This window comes from Corvus cornix, chromosome 9 (assembly GCF_000738735.6).
Source record: "Corvus cornix cornix isolate S_Up_H32 chromosome 9, ASM73873v5, whole genome shotgun sequence".
NCBI lineage: Eukaryota > Metazoa > Chordata > Aves > Passeriformes > Corvidae > Corvus > Corvus cornix.
This window is the reverse complement of record NC_046339.1, coordinates 16,371,675-16,395,010: the sequence shown is the minus strand read 5'-3', so window position 1 is coordinate 16,395,010 and position 23,336 is coordinate 16,371,675. Positions and strand designations below refer to the sequence as shown.

General features: G+C 39.6%; 1 long non-coding RNA gene across 1 annotated transcript in view; it reads right to left on the bottom strand.

The window, feature by feature from the left end:
• Nucleotides 1–23,336, bottom strand: part of LOC104693428 — a 248,792-nt gene that overhangs the window by 156,208 nt on the left and 69,248 nt on the right. The window contains exon 7 of the long non-coding RNA XR_005602585.1: nt 9,560–9,648. This is a non-coding gene — a long non-coding RNA (uncharacterized LOC104693428). The remainder of the gene's footprint in view (nt 1–9,559; nt 9,649–23,336) is intronic.

Genomic DNA, 23,336 nt, shown 5'->3' with positions numbered 1-23,336 from the left:
CAAGACCTACTGACCACTGAAGTCATTACCAAACTTTCAGTTGGTGTGAACTTTGTGTTACATCTTAGAGTCAACTCCTGACAACCTGTTCTAGGTCAAATATAAATTTTGCTGGTACAAGACTGCAGACCAACATATTCCATTCCTATAATATACACCTGAATTATTCACTCCAGTTAGGCCCACTACTTACTACAATAACTGATGCTAGAATCATTTAGTAACTCAGCTTATTATGGGATAATTACCATTGCAAGGTTTGGGTAAAGAGGAATAGAGGACCAAGCACTGGAATAGATTGCCCAGAGAAAGTGTAGAGTCTCCCTCACTGGAGAAGTTCCAGAATGTCTGGATGCAAGCCTGTGCCATGAGCTCTAGGATAGCCCTGCTTGAGCAGGTTGGACCAGGTGACCTGCTATGGTCCCTTCCAACCCAACCCATTCTGGGATAACCCCAGTTCTGGCTCTATAAAACTATAAATCCCAGATTGAGATGGCAGCATCTCCTAACACCAGCTGTAGCCACAAAGTAGACAGTGGCTTCCTGAGGCTGGCAAAGTCACAATAACAGCAGAAAACAACCCTGTGTGATAAGAAGCAAAGATGCTGCTGATGCTACTGCTCTGTGCCTGCTTCCATCTTCACCCTCCTGCTGCTGCCCTGGGAGATGTTGCAGCAGTAAACCAGGCTGAGGGATTCCATAGGCACCTACCCCTATATTCCCATTGCTTCAGCTGCTTGCCAGACAGTGGCTCTCCCCTAGTTCCACAGGGTCTGACAGAACTGACAGGTTTTGACCCTTAAACAAAATTCCATTCCTGGGGCAATGCACCCTATGCAGCCTTCAGGAGCCTGCAGTCAGCCCTTTCCTAGGTGTATGTTAACTACTGGGTGCAAAATGTTAAAATGTACACCCATGCCGCCCAAAGGCTTAAGCACTTTGAGCTAAAACGGCAACATTTGAAACTTGGCAAGAAGTAGCAATTTGTAGGGCACAGAACGCTGCACACCATGTCCCCAAACAGCAACCCACATAAATAAAACCTATACCAAAAACTGGGGGCCTGGTGGAGGCTTTCACAAACAACCTTAAGGAATACATTTACAATTCTTGGCTGTAATTTTGTTTCTATCAGGACTCCTCATAAAGACATTCCTGAAAATGTGAATTTCAGAATCACCTCCTGAACTCTTAGGAGAAAAAAAAAAGGCTCTGTTACTACTCCACAGGCAATCAACAAAATCATTGCACATTAAGTGCTTTACTGCCTCACGGCTAAAGCTCTTCTTTCCTTGCCTTCTCAAGATCCCTACACAAAACAAATGTTGACTACCAAGCATAGTCTTTGAAAACAAAAGTAACTTCAGTAGCCAAGGCATGACCATTTCTGTTAGCCTTTACTGTTATTTCAGTATCTTTTAATAGACATAATTTGTTAATTGATTAGAGACCCATGAACAGCTACAGAAAGCTGCCCTCAACTACGTGGACTTGGTTCTTTGCCATTCATTGCCAATAGAAAAGAGAACTGTGATTGAGGAGCAGGGAGTTCTCTAAGAGAGGAGAATTTTTCCATGTATGAAATTACTGGTGTTTATGCTGTGGATCCTACTCTTTGTTTTCCTACAAAAAAAATATTTTCCCTTTCTTGCACTAAATCATGCACACACTATGCGACCTGGCCTTCTTTTCAAGGAGCTGACTGCATTTGCATAAACAATAACAGTCTAATGTTTATCAAGTCATTAATTCCTCATGAAAGCATACAGCTGTATAAAGAGCCTTTTTTCCTTAGAAAAATTCAAGTGTAAATTATTAAAAAAGAGAAGCTGCATGACTGTAGATCTTGGAGATTAAAGATCATCAGGGCTAGCACATAAAGCAATCAAAACATGGAAAATTATGGAAAGAGACATTTTTACTGATTTGTTACTTGAATTGTGGATCAGAAATAAAATTTTATCCATAGTATTTTTAAGTGGCATTATAAAATAGTAAACCAGTAGGAAAGTCTCAAACATATGCTTGCCTACAGCTTTTATAACAGAGTTGGTTTGGGCAAAAAAATCTACCTCTACATCTTGTCAGTCTTCCCTTTATTATTATAACCTTTAAATTCCAAAAACAATACCATGCTAAAAGTGTATAAAAGTCCTTAAATATAAGGGATACAAAGGCTTTTAACTGTATACAGATGAAAGTCATACAACTTTTCCACAAACTTCACTCAAAATCTCTGGATTTCTCCTTCTGCAATTTTCCACCCTGGAATTTTACTTTCTGTTAATTTTAAGTTGTTAGTAAGAGTTGAAAAAGAATTGAAAGCAAATTATGCTTCCCCTATCAATTCCCTCTCTACTGTTGAAGGTCCTTCTCCCTTGAATGCCTGGGAGGTGTTCCCACATACCTATTTCAAACACTAACCCATAGGATATTCATTATAGTGAGACAGTTTTGGTGTCCATAAAGCCACTGCCAATTGGCAGTCAAGTACCTCAGCATGCTGACCTGGCATTTCCAAGGTAATAGAGGCAGTTTGGGATAGAATTTGGACCCTGCCAGGAGACGACTGAGGTTGTAACTCAATCAGTGCATTGCTCCAACATAAAAGACAAGTGGAGTTAAAGAAACACAGAGCAAAGGCAGAGAAAGCAAATCCTATCCTGTCAGCATCCCGCAATGATTCAGTAGAATGTACATAGAGAAATGGGAAGTGGTCCTCTCTTTCTTACAGTTAAATAGAAAGGCTTCAAGCTTGTGCTAGAGGCATGTATCAACTCCCCACACTAGTTTCAGCTTTTCCCCTTTATCATCATGGAGTAATATATGCAGTCCAGATTCTGATCACCTTGTTGATACTGAATAGCATCCCAGGCTATATCAATACAAAGAATTCAGTGCAATGCATCTGGAGGTGAATGTGCAGCCTCAGTGGTCAGTACATTGCTCTCCAAGCATTTAACTGGGTATATAAACACTCTATTATGGGATAAGTGCTGCAAACTTTTATTTTGATTTGGCCAACTTACTTTACAAAGGGTTCTTTTGAGTTTAATGGGGCTGTGCATGGAGTGACACTTTAAAGTCAGGACAGTAGCAGCCAATCCAGTGCAATGAATACCTTGCAATCAAAAAAATATATAACTCAAAATTCCTTAGTCTCCAGACAGTATGGAAAGTTGTAAGATAAGTGGAAAACATGGCCTTTCTTCCCTTATTTTATGAAAGGCAGTAAAGCCTCCTCTAACAGCAATGAGCCATTGCCATAAATCTAAATGGAGAAAGCCTGTTCACTGAGCAAAGGCAAAACAAGTTACTGTATATCACAACAGAGGAAGGATCTAAAGATCAAAGGGTAAATACAATTTCCTGCAATGTGTTTTTCCAGGATACAGCTTACTCAGCTTCTAAGTTGTTCTACAGTAGAGAAAAAAAGGCTGTGGAAGGGTGGGAGAAGTGCATGTTAGGCTCTGGTAGATAAACACCCAGACACCAAAAATAGAGCCATGCTTGTGTAGTAGAAACAATGCCTCTACTCACATGAAATGACCCCTTTATTGTTATATCTTCCCCCCCATTTAGTTTGATATATTAGATCTCATATTAGATCTTTAGGATCCCTGGAAGCTAAACAAATGAGAAGTGTGGCTCTGGATTCTAACTCCTAACTGCATGCCTTGTTTTGCTGTGAAGAGCAGTGCTCATATGATGGCTCCCGGTGGCCTGTGGATAAAGGCCATTTCACCAATCTATTCATAGCATGGCATATAGTTCTCTCCTTAAATATAAGAAACATCCTGTACAACATTGTATGAGGTACAGAGAGAACACATCACAAAAGAACAGCTATAAATGCAAAAGTAATTGCAATTTTGCAAGAGCTTTCTGAAAGGCTTCAAATTCCAGCTCTCAAAGTTATCAAAGACTTTCTCTTCACTGCATTATATCCTTTACAGATATTAATGATTCCTTTCCATTACAATGCTGAAAGATTTTCCCAAGAGATTCTCACAGAGTGACTGGAAGTACTACGGATTCTCACAAAAATGCTGTGCTAGGGAAAGCAAAAGAAATTATCTGGAGTCCTTCTCACATACTGAACCACTCAAAAACACACCCCAGTACAGTTGCTCTGAGGGACATAGATGCCTCTCCACCGCAAAGAGAAAAGATGGGGTTGGAGTAGATGTGCTGCCACTGTGGAGAGATTAAATGCCACACTTAACAGTGCTTTCAGCACACACACAGCCAGGTGCTACAACAGCTTGAGGCGAGGCATCCAGATCCTCCTTCCACAGTGCCCACATCAGCAGCGTCATGGGAGAGCCCTGAGCAGGGACTCAGAAGCAGCACCTCCTGGGGAGTGCTGAGTGGCCAGGAGGCAAAAGTCATTTTTGAAAACCATCACTCTGTTAGGACTACATAAACTGTTCTGTTTGCCATATGAGCCCAGTTCAGCAATGAGAAAGAAGATCTCAGCTCAAAGACAGGAGATAGAGCAAATTTATGATAGAAACTAGCCCACTCAGGTAGGTGAGGTCTATTGTCTAAAAAATAGAGTCCTGGAAAAGCCAGTTATAGTCTCTCTCAAAAGAAAACTGATTAAAACAGCCTTGCCTTCTTTCCTATGTTTTTTCCCCCCCTAGGAGGGAGAAACTGAATCTGCACTGGCCTCCTAACACCAAACAATCAGAAAGGGCCACAGCTTGTGCTGGGCTGAGGCATACACAGCAGTGTTGGTCACAATTCAGACGTCACCGTGTAGCCACTTTTCCCACCTGGTAGGCAGAGATATCCCTGTGAGCACAGGGAAAATAATTCTTGCCATGTGGTAGGCGTGGGCGAAGTCCAGCTTTTTCAAATGGTGACTACTACAGCCAGCCCAGAGCAAAGAGAGCTTCTTTGTTTTTACCCCAAAGCAAGAACCTGAGGTTTTTCTTTGTTGTAATGCTAGGTTTAGTTTAGCAAGCTGCAGCTTTCCTGAGAGCTCAGCAGAGCTGCTTAGGGCAGTGTGACCCTGTCTCTAATCCCGTAGCCCATTTCGGACGGCTCCGCGGTTTTGCTCTGGCTAGCTATCAGCCTTAGAACCAGCGATGGCGAAGGAGGAGAGAAGGGTCTCCCTATAAGGTTTTAAGAAGATCTTTTAATAGTTACATCTTGTCCCAGCGATGCCCAGAGGCAGAGAGACCTCCTGATGCAGGCACAGGTGGTTTGCCCAGGAGCAGTACGTGGGCAGAGTTGGGGTACAGGAACCAGTGGGGGAGAGCCTGAGGAAGTGGCCAGGGGCAAGGAACAGGGGGGAAAACAATGTGAGATAGGAAAAGCAATGGGTAAACAGATCGGCCCATTTCTTGATTTATTTGTTTTCCCCTGACAACGAGGGACTGCACTCCTTTTGTTCTGGAAGCCAAAGGCAGGTTTGCTATGCATTCCCCTGACAACCAAAGCTCTGTGGCAGGTTTTCCTGACTTGAGAAACAAACTACTTATTTGCTTCAGTGAAGAGAGACAGCATCAGGTGTGCCCCAGAGGAAGACACCCCCCAGTTTTGGAAAACGCTTGAGGTAGAATTTACCCTCATTTGTCAGAGTAGCTAGCAGTGGCAGAGACCCCTTTCTTGTCTGTTCTTCACATTATCAACTGCCCAAACCCTTAGGTATATGAGGAACCTTTCTAGGTGCTCCCCAGAGTCCTTGCAGCCACGCAGTGCAGCTACATGGCTGCAGCTCTGCTGTCCCTGTCCTGTGATCACAGCCAACAGCCACAAGGAACAGGAGGTCTCTCCATCACCCCTACTTTCAGCAGTCCATGAGCTGATAAGCCATTTCTTTCTGTCCATGTAATGCCTCTGTCTCTAGGAGCACAAATGCACCCCTCAGACCTTATTGAGTATGTTGATGATGAAGAACTGACTTCACAATTAGCCTTCCTCTATATTCAAGCCACCAATAACTTGTACCAGTATATTTAAATATAATCCATGCAGGAATCAACATTCCTGCTTAGCTTTATAGCAGCTTTCTATCCACTGATTTTCATGCAAAAATTTTGTTTTAAAGGGTCAAAACTCACCAAAAAAAAAAAAAAAACACGGAAAAACATGGTGAAATTGAAGCTATATTGAAATGACATCAAGTAAATGAAAATTAGTAAAACACAATGACATTGTACATTGACATTAAGGTGTCTTTTTAAAATACCACACCTACAATCAGTTTTGGCACTGATTTTCTGTCTGAAGCCACACTTTCCCCGGCTTTATTTTTGGTGACTTTTCTGAGCATTAAACAGTTCAACCACCCACTTAACTCTAAGCATGTGAGTAGTCTCACTGAGATGAAAGTTAAATGCTTTCTGAATGTGAATTATCCTTAGTTCTCCAAAAGCCATTCAAATTGTATTTAAATGTAGAGAACTTTTAAACCTGCAAAAATCTAAAAGTAAACAATTTACTATCAGAGTTTATAGCAAGTACTTCAACTAGGCAATAATGTTGACACTCATTGGCTTAGCTCTTTATTTTATAGAGAAAATGTATAGAAAAACTCACTCCATTTACCAATCCTTTGGGAGACTTTCATTACTGGTCTTATATAACAGCAATTGAAGATAGAAACAAAATATTATTTAACAAGGTCTTATATGACAACATAAAGAGTGACTGCTAGCTGAGTGTTGACCCAGACATGTTTCTGCCAAGGTCACTTCCCTGCCAAAATACACATCCAATAACCATACATAAATTTTATTTTTAATAAATAACCACTAAATGGTTGCATAAACAGAGTAAACTGTGGGTGACTGTAGTTTATAATGAATACCTGTTGTAGCAACATTAACCAACATCTCACACAGGCAGACTGCAAGTCAGTGTCACCATCACCAGCTTGTTGGTTGGTGGCAAACCAAATTATGTTGGAACACACCAGTAGTTTCCCTTGGTGAGAAATCTACATCCTTGTAACATCAGCTTTCTCATTCTTGAAGTATCCCTCATATTTTTCCTTTTCAGACATTTGGCTTTGGAAAGCTTAGAATTTATAAAGGAATAGTCACTGACTTGGAAAGTCACTGCGGCACGACTGTTCCCTACACCCTGCCCGAAATATAAACATGCTTGTGTGGAGGACGTGTTGTCTGAAGTCTGAAATAGGAGCCTGAGATTAAAAAAAAAAAAAAAAAAAAAAAAAGTCAGCTACCAACTCCTTGTGTGACCTTGGCCAAGTCTTTCAACACCCTTATCCTTCAGTTCCCTAACCGTGTAACTAAGAGAGGGATGCAGAGGGCTTTGTGAAGGTTATTGATTGATCACTGTTTGCAAAGCCTGCCGAGGTGCCACTGGGAAAAAGCATAAAACTGTGTTTAAAGGACCAATGCATGTTATTACATTACTATTGAAATAACAGTAAATACATTGTACAAAAAAAATTAGGAGAAAGGAAAAGAAAAACAGTTGCAGACCAACCTGCAAAAGAGGAATCATATTTGGTACATGATGTCTGATCTTGTAGCAGCAGTCAAAGTGAGCACAAGGAGAACCTTTGCTAAGAAGGGCTCTGATACCAAGGGCTCTCAGCACCACCCAGAATTAGGCACCCTCACTCTTCTCAAGGATTTATTTGAGAGCTACCCATTTAAATCTTCACAGTGGGGACCATTCATGCAATTTTCTTCAAAAAGCTGCCTTGTAACTTTCTTGTTACAAGATCATTTTTATTTCTATGCTTTCTTCAGCCACATGTATATGTAACTAAATTCTGATTTCCCACCCATGCAAATGCAAGGGGCATTTTACACTTCTCTTAACTACTGACACATTTACGACTGTAATTTCTCTAAAATGTCATTCAGCCAAGATTGATTATTTGCTGCATAGTGAGTAGAGGAAAGAAAGAAAGAAAGGAGCTGTCAAGTATTCTTGCTTTTCTCTTTGGGGTGGAAAAATAAGTTTATCTTTGGAAAGACAAATCCTTTTATTAAAGGATGAAACGAGCACTGAACAAATAGTACCAGGAATTCCAGTTATGCTGATACTAATAGAAGAAATAGTTAAGATGGCAGAAAAAAACCTTGTGTGTTCAAAGACTTCAAATGCATTTGCACTAGGTGGCTCTTGACCTGGTAAGACTCCATTAATTTCCTGGGGCTTGCAGATGCATGTGGTCCCCCTTGCATAACACACTTAATCCTTTGCCTCTCCCCCAAAAAAATTACCAGGCCATGTTTTCACTAATTTATTCCATTTCTCAATCTTTCTCTTACATGTTACAATAGTCATTCTTACCTCCCTGTGGCCAGTGAACTTCTCCACTGGAAATTGTCAGTATATTCTATCAACATTTTCTGATTGGGGTACTGTAGAATTATTATATAATCAAGATTTGCAACAAGCTGCATAGAATACAAAAGTGCCTTTTCTCAAATATTTCTCTCACAAAAACAACTAACAAATAAATCCACCTCTACTCCCCATGACTCAAATATCTGCAGTAACTGTTTAGGCAGATTAACAGGATTCCTTTCATTTTTATTACTCTAATCCTTGTAAAATAATGGCCAAGGACCAGGTTCTGGTACCTTTGTTGACAGAAAATCTCATGGAAATCTGAGAAACCTCCAACTGACTTTGACAACTTGCAAAGACTATTAAATTAACCAATATCTGTGAATAACAAACCAAAACCCCAACAAATGGTTCAACACCTTTGCCACTGCTGTTAGAAAAAGTGTGCATTTATGTACACTTACATGACTTACAGTACAGTCTCCTACAGTACGATGTGTGCTTAGTGTAATTTGACCCAGGAAAAACCACTACCTTGTAAAGCAATGCCCAAGTTCCAGCACAGTTTTGAAAGCATGTCTTTTCCACAGCAGCTCTCAAGAGTCAAGCTCCTCCAGCCCCCCGGGTTGCAGCACACCTGACCAGCTCTCACAGCTGCTTTCAATCCCCAAATTAGAACACAGGTGGAGCTTGAGGCACTATAGCAAAACTATTTCAAATATTACAACCTGTGTGGGTTTCAAACACTGCCACTGGCCCTGGAGATGGCTGTTAAAACTACTAAGGACTGGGGAAAGGCTCTTGAAGGAACAAGGAAGCACATTCACATCTTCTCTTTAGAGTGCTCTTTTTCACTCTGCACATTGTTCAATCAAAACAAAAACTACCAAGTCTCAAGGTGTAATAAGCATTACACAGAGGAAAATGAGAAGATAGGAGAGCTTAATTCTAAGCTACTGCAAGGTGATTTCATACCAAACTAAGCAAAACAGAGCAAGTCTCCAAGAAAGGCCAGAGTTTATCACAGGTTGTGGTTTGGCCCAGTTGGGTGACATTTTAACTCTCCATCTGAGCCTGAAACTTGGCAGATAACACAAGTTTCTTTCTCTCCTCTGTGAGGTATCCCATTTTCTCCTGAGCATTCAAACGATTTGGCCTAAAGATCACTTCTGCTGTATGGACATGAACTGATCTGACAAGATAAATTACAAAAACAAACAAACAAAAAGTTTGAAATTACAAGTGAGATATGAAAACAGCACTAAAGCTGACTCACCATTAACGTTCTCCTCACAAAAAAGTTGTTTCCTGCCCCAGCAACAGGCAACAGCACAAGGATGGAGCAGGCAGGGCACTGCAGAGGCACTGTGTGGAAAGAGAAGAAGACTCTGCGTTGGATTTAAATGGGGCTCCTGAGCTCAGGGCACTTGGGGAGGCCCCAGGTGGGGCTCATGAGGGCAATCAAGGCTCTCAGGCCCTGCCCTTTGCAACCTGTTAATGGCATTGAGAAAACAGCTGTGAAACACACGCTGAGCCCCTTCTTCAGCTCTCCCCTCAGAGCTTCCCACCACCCCCAGTTTTAAAACACTTTTTGCCTCTTTATTCCAACAGCCTTATAATTATGCCAAATTTTTCAGGTATTGTTTTAAGCTTGACACTACACATGAATTTGATGCTGAACATAGAATCAGTTAAAAAAAAAGTGGGGAGATGGAAAATACCTCTTTCATTATAAAGTGCATCCTACATCAGTGGAGAGTTGTTCCCAAAGCTTTTCTGTCCTTTGGAACCAATTGGGTTATGAGACTTTCATCAAATCCCTTCTCAAAGTGTTTCCTGATAGCCTTTTTTTTTTTTTTCTCAATTTCATAAAGGATTAGTTTAGTCATAAAAATGCACCCTTCGGCCATCCAAAAGTCCTCTCTCTTCTTAATATCTGGACCTTCACAGTATGCTAGACAGTTCACATATCCTCTTTAGTCATTGTTTCCTCATTCAGATATTTCTTTTGGAAAATAAACTTGGCAGAGAGCAGAAGACAGCTCTATTACCATCAAGCCTCCAGTGACTGCAACTGGAAAAAGAAAAGCTCTTTCGTTAAGTACTTCAGTGTGCAAATAACACATTTTGGAGTTAACAGCAATCCCCAGAGAGGTGATTCTCAGAAGCTCTGTACGTGGAAATCTCACTCCAGGACAGAGGAGGAGCTTTAACCAGCTTAGGAATTGAGGAGGAAGATAGTGTTTTCTCATAACTAAAGCATGAGTTGGATCATCTGAAGCTTCTCCTTGGACATCAAACTAGTGTGTGGTCTCCTGTGCCTTTGTTTCCCTATCAAATGTATTTATGGGAATTTGGCTTCTTTTTTTTCCTCTTAGTCTTTTTCATGAGTCTCAGATTTCAACCATGGGGCAAGCAAAAATTTTGAGGGATAAGGATACCAGAAAGTTCAAAATGCCTTGCACCCTAAAAGCATCAGCTCATGCATCACATATACAGTTCAAATATTTATGGAATTAAAAATATCATCATTCTCACTTGATGAGGAATAAGCAAAACACTTCCTAAATTCATGGAAGAAGGTCTGTCAAAAGTCTGTAGGGTGGTGGTAATATTCCAGTGTTAAATGTGAAGTAAACAGGAGACTGAAAACCAGGCAAATGATGCAATGGACTGTTTCCTTTCTCTCCATCCAGCACAGGAGCACTGATATAAGTGGTAGCTGGGCTGTGAGTGGAGTACCTCATTTGGAATCACTCCTGGTGCACATTTCAGCACCACTGTGCTAGGTTGGTATGACACCGACAGACTGGTTTAGAGGAGATGAGAAGCCACATTTAGTTTCCCTAAAGATTAAACAGTTCCAGCAATCACAACCCTCACCAGAACCTAAACCCCAGGGTAAATTTTGTACTGAGCACCCATCCCTGCTCATTTATCACTCACTCCAGACGGGGTGTCTACCAGCCACCTCGGTTGGCATCAGTACACAAAACCAGCTGCAGGGTTTTTGTCATGACACAAATTACACAGTGAGATCTAGATGAACTGCAAGAAATTGCAGCTGGATTTTCAAAGCTACATGGGAAGAAAACCAGAACAACTTTCTGTAAGACAAAGGGAGATTACTCCACTCACTATTTTCCAGGGCTAAAAAACTAGAATAGAAAGTAGTTTTGACCAAGATGAACCTTATGAGATAAAGGCACAGGGCCGTACCATCCACTGCCTCCAGTCTGCTTCTTGAGTTCCTGCTCCTGGTCTTTCACAGCTGAACATAGGGCCAAAATGTTTTTCAGGAACTGAGAGCTCTATGCCAGAACTGAGAAAGGCAAATTTACCACCCAAAGGAGATGCTCCTTGCTTGAGAAAGTATTTCAGAAAAGAGAATTCTTCCTTGACTGCCCCAGCTCCAAAATAGTCTTGGTTCAGCCAATCTTTTCTAAGCCCACACTTGTTTGATTAGAGCAGTATAAGGAAACCTGGCAAATCCATACCTCATGTCCTTACTGACAGCCTTTGTGTGAGTTAAAGCAGTACAGTGCATGTAATCTGAGTCCATCTGCAGGGTATTTCCTATCACTACTGAACCATCTAATGCCATACAATGGGAGGTAGGTTGGAGCCACGTGCTCAGTAGTCTCCTAACCACACGACAGTGACTCCTTTTCCTGTGTTACTTTACTACCTTTTGTACTGCATCCTGTAGGAGACTAGGCTTAATTTTGCAGAAGTACACAATTATAAGGATGAACTGGACAAAATCTCTTATCTTTCTCTGTTCAGTTCATAAACTATCATGAAAATTTAGCAAAAATTGCCCTCTTTACCAAAAGGACTTTCAAGTTTAATTCAACATTGCTGTTGACCAGCCTGAAACTCACTAGCAGCCCACTATGAAGAACACTTGTAACACCTCTGCCCACACTACATCTGTCAAAAATATTATTATCCCATAAGTTTATGTTTATACCTAATTATTTATACTAGAAGGAGAAAAGCCACCAAGAATGTCCATCACCTTTCGGCAGATTTACAATGGGAAACTGACTTATTTCTTCAAAGTTATGTGTAGGAAGAAACTCACTTGTCTCTGCTCTGAAATGAAAGCACACATGATTACCAGTCTAATCAATCATGCCTCTTGTATTTATCTGGTTTGGTATGGTTTGTGTTTGCATGATATTCTTTTTATTATAAAGAATTCAGACTCCTATGTGTAGTCAAAATCAGTTCATCAATGCACAAAACAATCAATAGCTTGTGTAAAGAGGCAGCAATGTTATTACTGCTCAGTGACCAGTAACACTGAGTGAATGACGTGCAGATTCCTACAAATGCCTCCATGAAACTAGTTAGATTTACAAACATGAAAGTACAGTGGTAAGATCTTTTAAATTAGTAAGTCAGAGTAAGTTTGCTGAAATTATTCCAGTTCACAGTATGCTATGTTTTTAGCATCAGTTTTCTATATACACCTCCCGGTCCTACTACATGCAAAAAAGATGCTGCAATATGTGCCATCAGTACTAAAGGACTACTATATAAATTTTATATAAATATATTTCCGCTGCCATTAGTAGAACTACAACAGCAGAAAACAAGCATAACAAAGACAAATCAAGTGCCATATGGACACAAGAAATTTCAGTGAAAATTAGCCTCTCCATCTAGACTCATCCGTAAAGACATTATGTACCGAAAGTAATAATTTTAATGAAGAAAGGAGGAATAAGTCTGTACATTAGAACTGAAAACAAACAGTAGTAAAAGCAGTAAATTGAGCCAATAAAGTCCAGCAAAAACATGAATCATCCAGCCCGGCAAAAAATATTTGAAAAATACTGAGTGGGAACACGCCACAGAGACCAAGATGAGAAAAAGTAAACATGTCATGTAGAACAGATGCTGCAAAACAAGCACAATGGCAGAAATAATTATATGTTAATCAAAGCCTCAAGAGAAAAAAAAAAAATCAATATATTGGCAAGTATCAAAACAGCTGCATCTGGTTTTGAACAACAGAATTTGCAAAAACCCTACCTGCAAATCCAGCCACAGAGGAGATGCAGGTACAACCTATGCCAATAACTCCTATACAGATATCTCTAGCTTGCTGACTGATAGTGTCTAACACAGCTGAGTATCTGAATTCATGAATGAAAACATTCACCTATTCATAAATAATTTCCAGGTATATAATTTGCTGCCAGTCTCTGTATCAGAAGGGGAGTGATGAACTTCACCTTACCATGCTATACTTCCTAATTAGGAAAACCAAAGTTATCTGCCTAGACCACAGTCAGTCTTCAATCTTCATGTGTTAGAAGAGGTTAGCAATGTTAAATATGCACAACCAAGGGAAAATTCTTGTCCAGTAATAGATGAGACCTAATCCATGAGGCCTGAGTAATACATATTTAAGTCAGGAATTACCACTCAACATGAGTAATGCCGCCAAAAATGGAATTTCAGAAGAGAAAAGCATTAGAACAGTGCAAAATATTCCCAGTTCAGTTAAAGATGTTAACAAGTCTATACATAAATATGACATTTCAGAGGGTCTGAAATTTCAAAACACATTCAGAGTTATAGAGTTATCTATAACCTATAGTTAGTTGTCTATGATTATGACACACAGGGAAAGCAAAATTTAAGTGCAGCAGGGAATAACTCCATTTCTTTTGTTTCTGGAAGCAGAAATTGGACTAGCCTTTAGCACTGATGCAACACTAGAATTTTAACCTGATGGAAATAAATTCTCATTTTTATAATTCTGCTGTAATGATTATGTATCCTAAACTACAAATAACAAAGTCCCCACAAACAGAAATATAGAAGACTGAGGTCTGACCCCTCTTACCTGAGAGCCTGAAAAATAATTTCCTTCCTAAAACTGATTAATTTTTACAAGAAACAATAATGAGGGAGTTTTGATCAAGCAGAAGCAGAATATACACAGCAGACAATTCCCACCAGGAATTCATGTTCCTCAGAAAATAGAAGGAATTTTTTATTTCCTGTTTTTTCTGCTATTAGAAGTCAGCCTTCTTCTCTTTTTCAGAAACCGTAGAAAAATGGCTTTTGCTCAGCTGTACCTTCAGCATGGCAGAGGCTCAGCCAATAAATGCAGACAGTAAGTCTCAGAGTAAGAACATAGCAAAAGACAACGATGGATGGCTCCGAGGAGGAGGGGGGGGAAGGCTGGGCCAAACATAGCAAGTTTAAAGACTGATTCTGACCCCTAGCCATAATGGATTTGGAATACTAATAAGGGTGAAGCCAAGCAATGCACACAGCTGGAGAAAACAGCATCATGTGACCATGCTCATGCTCTCTCCACATACATGTACTTATAGGCACACATACCAACATCTTTAGAGAAAGAATTCATGTGCATAGGATTTCATTACTGTTCCAAGCCATCTTTAGCCAAATTTTCTCAATATTAAAAAAAAAAAAAAAAAAAACAACAGCCAGAAAGATGCAAATCTGTCAGAGCAACCTGTAAAAAGCCAGAATCAATCCAGTAAAACAGCAAACTTTGATGTATTCAAGTGCTTTGCTGAATTAAGGTAGAAGAAAGTGTTTATGAAGCTTTCGGCTCTATTCTGCTACTTTCAAATGTTGTATTTGCAACTGACTGGCATTGAAACATCAGACCCCTCTTCACACCTAGTATTATAAGTCACCTGGTAAAACATGAATAAAACTAATTAAATGCCAAGCTAATTTATTTAGTCACTTCTTGCAAGCTAAATGAAAGAACACATCTAGTGCATGAACTTGTACATGAAAAGTCATCCCTCTGCAATAAAACATTTTTTTTAACCTCCTGAGCTGGACCCAGCTGTTTTTCATACATCTACAACAAACTTTGTGCCAAATGAACTGCTTATATATTTTTCTAAACAAGCCCCACTTTACTTTTTCCAATCAGTCCAGACAGATGGCAAGTAAAGAAAACACTTTAGTGTCAATCTGGTGGAGACCGTCACTGAAGTAATTTTGCCAAGAAAAAACAGACTAAACATTAATGAGGCCAAATAGAGAAGCTTGTTTTACAGGCTGGAGGTACTAGATTTCTCTGGACTTACAGAAATTCAATAGTAGCTTTAAAGTGCTTGCAGGGAAACACTTCTCCACTTTCCTGCAGCACGTAGCAACCGTATTCTAATTGGGGTAGCAATGTTCAGTCCACACCAGCAAGAACAGGTATTACATTTCTAAAAACACTGGCAAGGAAGTGTTTATTTTCTTTTTTTTTTTTCCTCTTGATGTACACAAAAGTTTTTGCACCCTTGCAACGATTATATTTTCCACTACAAAGAATGAACTTTGTGGAATTTGCCTATGATGTTACAAAGTCACTCCTACTGAAAGCCTTTACTGTTCAGCTTTTGAACACTATCTGAAATAATACCACATTGGTGCACAAGTGTCGACTCCAGCCTAATCTCTCTTGCACCTGCTTTTGTGCATGTATCTAATAATGCCAAGAAAAAGGAAAGAAGATTAAGGAAGATCCAAAACAAAAATTCTCTTTGACAAGGTGCTCGTTTTGACTTGTCGAGACACTACAAGATTTTTGCTTACAAGACACTATTCAAGTTTGCATTATCAAGTATGTCTTGCAAGTGAGATGCAATTCCCTCCAACTGCAGTACTTTCATTGCCTATCGCATGCTAAGACCTGATCAGATACAACAAGCACTGAAACAAAATTAGCCCGAGTGCAGAATAAAAGTCTGTGATTGCCTCAGGAGGTTTCAGAGAGGTTGGTTACATCCTTGGCATCCAGGCCTCCTCAACAATGAAAGGATCAGTTAAGCAAGAGGTACAGAATGCACAGTACAGGTTTTAAAACAGTCACTTCACTTTGAAAATTCATCACAGGAAAACTGCCATCAGTTATCGTTACTCAAACTTGGGGCTTCCTGTAGAAAACAATTTCTTTAAATGCTCTGACACTGTTTTTATTGGTAAGTTTGAGATTCTCTTTCCTATGAAGGGAAAAGGCTACTTGATAACTTGTAATTCTGTTTTTAAAATGCCTTAACTCCATGATAATAGAGTGAGCACAAAGAGTCCGTGTACTATTCCCATCAACATGGCCTTCATCAGTAACTGGTGCAGCTGCTCTTGTGTCAGGAGAGACCTGTAAAGTATTTTGAACTATCAAGGCAGAATTGTGTTGAGCAGTTTCCAATGGTACGGAAGATCCAAAGGTAAAATGGGCTCACTATATTACATTTCTCACAGCTTTCACCTTTCATTCTTCAGCACTTCTTTTGTAATGCTCTTTCCTCATCTTGTCTTTTTTAATACAATGGCTGGTAAGTATTTTTTAACAATACCTAGCCATTTTAGGATGAATTGCCAGGTTTCCTTTCCTCTTCTGTACAGCTTAAGCAGTAGTCCAGACTTCAAGGAGGACAGCATGTTGGATGGAAAATATCTGGGCATACAAACTGCTGTGTGAGAAGCACTGTGGAGATTGTGGCAACGTCTGGTGGGAGTGTAGCTCTTTGGAAGAGTCTTAAACTATTTATACTTAAAATTATTTTGAAGTCTAAAGAATCATGAACAGATTGAATTATTTGCCTTGACTAGCTCATTTTGGTGTTGGTTTGCCTTATTTCTCCACAAGAGTATTTAGTTTATCAGTGTATTCACCAGACACTGTAATTTCATGCCAAAGTCTAAAGAAAAGGATCTAAAGATACAGATGTAGATAAATAATCAGGGATGAGTTTAAAAGATATATCCAGAAGACAAAGCTTCAAAAGATGCTGTTAACTAGATTGCTTTGTGCTAAGAACATTCAGTAAACAGATTATCTCTAATAAGCTTATCCTGTATTAAAGCGCTAAGGAGTCGATGCTGTGATAAGACACTTTTCAAAGGCAATGAATTATAGACACACAGTCTTATGCAGGGAGCAGAGCAAGCTTTCCCTTCTCCCACAGTGCTGCTCAGAGGCTCCCTGCACACACTCTAAGTGCTGAGGAACACAGACACACTAGGTAAGTAATTCTGGGAAAAGCCAATCAAGTTAAGTATCAGAAAACTGTCAGGATAAGGAAAAAACCTCACTGCTCTCAAAGCCACCTGTAGAATTTTCTGCAGTTGCACAGAGGCATGGGAAGAACAAATCCCATGTAAACTTTGCCTGAGAGCAGAAATGTTTTCCTGCTGGTATTTCAATCTAGAATAGTGACGTAACCTTCAGACATCAATAACCATGTAAGGACAATGGCAATAACTGCAAAACTCATCCAAGAACTGCAATATGGTTTTCCTTTCACTACAATTTTAAAATCAAGATAATTAAATGATCAGACCTAAAGAGGCAAAAATTACGTGAAAAGAAGTTGCCAAAAAGACAAAATCAGTGAAATCTATGGCATTTACAATAATTTTTTGAACTGGGAAATGCATTAAGACTTGTGTAAGTCATGAGCAAGCTTCTAATTTTCATAGTGGAAGAGGTCACACTACTTCTGGGGCTCTCAAGCTTTTAGTTCACAGAGAAGTCCCTAGACATACTGCATTTGAATCCTGAATGCAGAAAGCATCATCCAATTTGTTAAAAATGTTTCTACGACTGCAGTAACAAAGTCAGCATTGATACAACATCATTTGCTGCAAGCTATAAGGAAATCATTCCATCACTTCCAGCACACACCAACGCATACTTGATTTATGAAAAGGTCAGGGAGCAAAGAAATTCTCAAACCAGTGAAAAACGTGAAATAATCAGAAGGATGTCTAGCTAATAAAAGAAGATTACAAATGCTGAAAGAGCAGTAGACAGGCACAATAAAGAAAGGAGGCTGGTAAACAGAAAGATTTGGGAAAGTTGAGGCAATTTTCCGCTAAGAAGTAAATTCTTGAGTCATGTTACAAATCAGCATGTCCTACCAAATCTAAGTAGGAATGTGCCAATTAGCAGAGCAAACATTCCAGTTCTGAGCATATCTGCCTGCAATGGCCTATCTTGGAAGGTTAAACCACCAGGTTCGAGCCGTGGACTCAGACAGTGATACCAGGGCTCCAACCAATTTTCAGGGTATCTTTTCAGAGTCTGATTAGGCACACAGCTCTAATGATGGCTGAGAGACTGGCTGTCATGCAAAGTGGTAAAAAACTGCCTAGTGTTTCCATAAGTTTTCACTATGTATTTTTCCACCCTCCAGAATAAGCATGTTTGCTAAACACAAACCATGTAACCTTGTTGTCGTGGATAATGCATTAATTATACAGTTCTACAATTAGCAGCTTCAACTTAAAAATAAAAAAAAAGTTCACAGGTTTGCAGGCTGTCACAAGAAAAATCCACAAAGTGTTTTTTTCTGTTTACTTAATTTGCTTGTGAAGTTGCTGTGGAAAGAGAAAAATAATGATGCATAGAAAAAAAAATCCTCCAGAGAATCCAGCCATTGATTAAAAAAATGTTAATTAAGAATGCCTTCAGAATGATATCTAATTTTGCATACAGGGAAAAAGCATCTAAGAGCGAATTATAGGCAAGTCCCATGATATAGATGCTTTGGTTTGGATTAAACTGCTAAAAGCCTCAGACTTTAAATGCCATAGAAAAAAAAATACCCTACATATACCAGAGGGAGTATTAGCATTGTAAGGAAAAAACTCTATGCAATGTGATAGTTAATAATTGCAAAGACAGTGGAAATAAAAAGTTTAATAAATCACTTTTCCTCCAATGTTTTTGCCTTTAAGAGTTCTCTCCTTTTCAGCGAAGCCCTTATTTAAACTTCAACTGCAGTATAACAAATCTTTATTCTGCAAGCTTCACTGTCTGGCAAGTTGTTGGAGAATGAAATCTTGATCTATAAATTAACTCAAAATCTACACATCTAAAAGTACAGCACATGCCCTCAGGCATTTAAATCCCATAGGCAGTAGGTCAGACCTAATTGTTGCCACCATATTCTTTACACTGAGCACAGTCAGGACAATATGAATCCCCTTCCCCATAAAGGGAATAGATCAATAAAGACTATCAAGATCCATGAGCTGACTGATTACCCAGAGTGTAAGGGAAGGATGAACATGCTGACACATATAGAAAGTAGATTCACATTTGTGAGTGCATGCAAAAGATCCATATGGGCAGATAAGTACAAGCTGAGAGTGTTTGAACAGAATTCCACTGCTCTCCCAAATCTTACATGAACACAGGACTGTAACAAGAAGATTAATAGCCTCCTGCACACATTGGTTACCACACACCACACCATGCTGACAATCCATACACATTGCACAAGCAAAAAAGGAAATGGCTGATGTAGAACACATTCCAAGGGTTTCATATTTGTGGAATTTCTCTTTTGCATTAGGCAATTCCTTTATTTCAGTAATTCACAAAGAGGTTACGCATGCATCCTGAAAGGGCAGACTCAGCCAAAACAAAATGCTCAAGTGAGCATCTTTATTTAGCATCATAGATATAAAAACATCTCCAACCATGACAGCATATGCTCACCATCAAGGAGAAATGTGCCCCACATTTTTTTCTTCCTAAAAAGTGGGCAACATAGCCACAGAGAGGGCTGGCCAATGAAACTGTGCATATATTTCCTCAACTTTGGTTTCTGTGGAAATCCTATCAGCAGCTCTGTCTGGTTTCTCACAGTGATTCATCACCATGCTGGCCCAGGAGGCCAGAATGATGTAAACTAATCTGGAACTTTCAAGGAAGCATAAGGAGCATTGGCACAAAGCTCTCATCAAATTTCATTTATTAGCTAACTCATTTAGAACCCTCCAAAATCCCCAACATAAACTTTCTGTTTTAAGAACAGGTAAACATTGCCTGCTGACCATTAACTATTGCCAAAATAACAATTGCTGCCTCTGCTAATTCTCCTTTTGGGGGTATCAGTGGCCTCTGGGGAAGCAACCAAACAGAGATGCTAATATTGTTTATAAAGCCTGGGAGCAGCCAAGCCAAGCCCTTTGAATCCAAATAACCCTAAACTTTGAGCTCAGAAAAGGAATAAAAGTCAAATTTTATTTCCAGTTCTAGATCCTTCCTTTAGTGAGCTGAGCACAAACCAGATCCAATTGTCTTTCCTTTTACTAGCAGCAGATCCTGCTGTAGCAGCAGGGCCCTGCTGAGAAAAAAGTGAGGGTCCAGAATTTGTGCAAGTTTCTGCCTTTGAGGATTTGATTTCTCATACTCATACAGTAACTTAGCAGATCTACCGATAGGTATAAAAATTTCTTATTATGGCATTTAAGGAAGTGAGAAGAAAACTGTTAAGATAAAGGGTGCCTTTATCTGAGGTGCATAGAAATAAAGTCTTTGCACTTCACGGGAATGTAGCTGAAATACTCTTGTAAGGGGGAAGAAAGTGGAAATTTCCAAACTCCATGTGCAAAAATGTCAAAATAGAAACATTTTGGGGTTAACTCTCATTGCAGACACATTCTTTTTCAGTATTTTGGATATATAAAGAACATTTCAGTGAAAGCTCAGCCAGTATAAAATCCTTCAGTACTGACACAATGCTAATGATTTTCCAAGCACCCAAACTAAAAATACTTGATTTTTTTTTTCAAATTACCATTGCCCATTCTTTCTCACTGAGAACTATGAAACAGAGGCCTAAGTCTCCAGATTCTGCTGCTAATTAGTTGTGGGCATAAAAAAAATTCATTTTGAACATATGACAACACTAGGAAGAGGGATCACCTTCATAAAAATTCCAAGTATGTTAACTTAAAAAATAAAAAAAAATCAGACTTTAAAAATATCAGTAAGGAAGAAGTTTAGAGTATGAATACCAGACTTTTTTTCCTCAGTTGAGATCTTCAGATCTTCAAAGAATATTTTATAATGCTACTTGTGCTATAAATTCTTTTAATGCCCCTGATCACATGTGTTACCTCATCTATATTGTTATACCAGCAGAGACACAACCATAGCTTACAATAATCCCTGTACACCTTAGGACAGGACACTTTCAAGTAAGCAATTCTTCATGGTTTAAATATATACATAGAAAACAATCTTAAAACTCCTTAATTCTGTATTAGTTCTTTCTCTTCATTCAGACATCTAAGAATAGCATACAGGATAAAGAGATTCAAATGTATGCAAATGTATATATACATATTTATACATACACCAATACAGCTGAGGTTGAATAGATGTGATCCAGCAGAATGGATAGGAAACAAAATATAGTTGCCAGCTTCCCTTACAGTAATAGTTTCCAACGACAGGGGAAAAACATGAACTAGTGCCATCATCGCCAAATGGTGAGCATTGGTGAGCACTGTTTCTGGTCATATGACCCTGAAAACTCTTTTTTCAGTGCCAGGACACTCACTGCACTGATAGCAGTATCAAGTTTTATGTTATTTAAGGAATTGCTTGTCTTTTAGAAGAAAAATGAAATACTAATTTTTTTAAGTGGTGTGTTTTTACAGTGTTGCTCATTAAGTTCATTCTTTTGGTTGCCTTCCCATAGCTAGGGGGACAAGGGACTACACCAGCTAAGAGCACAACAGGAATTACCAAGGCTTGATCATGGCTTACATGATGTCCTGCTAGCATAGGAAAGATCCAGTTCAGAAATTGTCTAATACTTAGAAAGACACCACTGCTCTCACTCTGTGAAAATCCCCCACACACCTGCCACAGGCTTACTTGCTGGTATCCCTCACAACACCAGCAGCTTTGTTTTGTTTTCTTCTGCATTTCATTCCTTTACTGCTGCTTTTCAGATGGGCCATCTAGGGGATCCCTTCTTTACCACTCTTATTATGCTTCTAAAGCCATTCTGAAATCAGTCATTCTGGAGTCAAAATGATTCAGATACAGTCTTTTTTTATTATTATTATTTCTAAATTGTTTACCTAAACAGCAAACAAAAGCCATTGCCTCTAAGATCCATTGCTCTGTGGAGTGTATCATGCAGTATAGCTCATCTCAGATCCATATGAGAGATCTTCTCACAGGCTTGGTCCATGACTGCTGAGACTCATGTGCCAATAGGCAAAATAAAGGAAATAACAAACCACTAGCTGCTTAGTAATTTTTAAATGAAAATCCATGATTGAAAGGAGGATAAATATTTGCATCCCCTGTTCTCCTCATTCCCCTGCTTACCTTCTCCCAAACCTCAGCAAATTTTTCACAAGCAGAAACAGCAGTGATGCTAATTCTGTGAGCGTGAACACACTGAGTCAGCAAAACATAGTACAAAACCTCTTTCTTCTCCATGTTGTTTAGAATCAAACAAAGGAGAAGGAGGCATGTGTCCTTTCCAAAGGACACCTTCTGTTAGCAGTAAACAATGCTCTTAATATTAAACAAAGTTACTGAAGAGCAAAAAGAAGTAACTGTTTATATACCTCTCAGCAAAGAGGTAGAAGCATGAGGCAAAAAGATGCCATTCCCTCCTTCCCAGAAACAGATCCTGCCTTTGCTAGCCAAGCCCACAGGTCTCTGCTGCTGGCTCTCTTGTCACACACAGGAACGATGTATAGCAGATAAAAGGAGGTCACTGCATGTGATTTTCCAGGACACTGAAGGAGTGCTCTGCCCCTAAGGAGTCTGTCCACAGTGCCAGGACTGACTAATGGGACTCAGCTTTGCCTGAGGCACTTGAACAACACGACCCTTTGGCCATCGCAGCCAGCTGGTCAAAACCCCTCAAACTGGGAGCAGTGAGGCAATGGTGCCTCTCAGAGGGGCAGCAGCAGCATCCCCTTGGTTTCTTTGCTGGGATAACTGTGGCTTTACAAGGTGTCATCTTGTGTTACAAAAGGGCTTCAGACTGCCTGGGCACATGGTGAGCTCTAGAACCCATCCTTGCTATTAGCAAGCACAGGGTCATCAGTTAACACACACAAAAAATACGGGAAATTTGAGAAAAAGGACACTACAAGACCGTGTTCTGAAACTGGAAAAGTTGTAAATTCTTTCCTTAAACTGCTTTTTCCAAAGAAGCCAACAGCTTCGCTCTGCCCTCAACACATCTCCTAATAGGCCTGCCCAGTGGAAAAGAGAAGCTGCT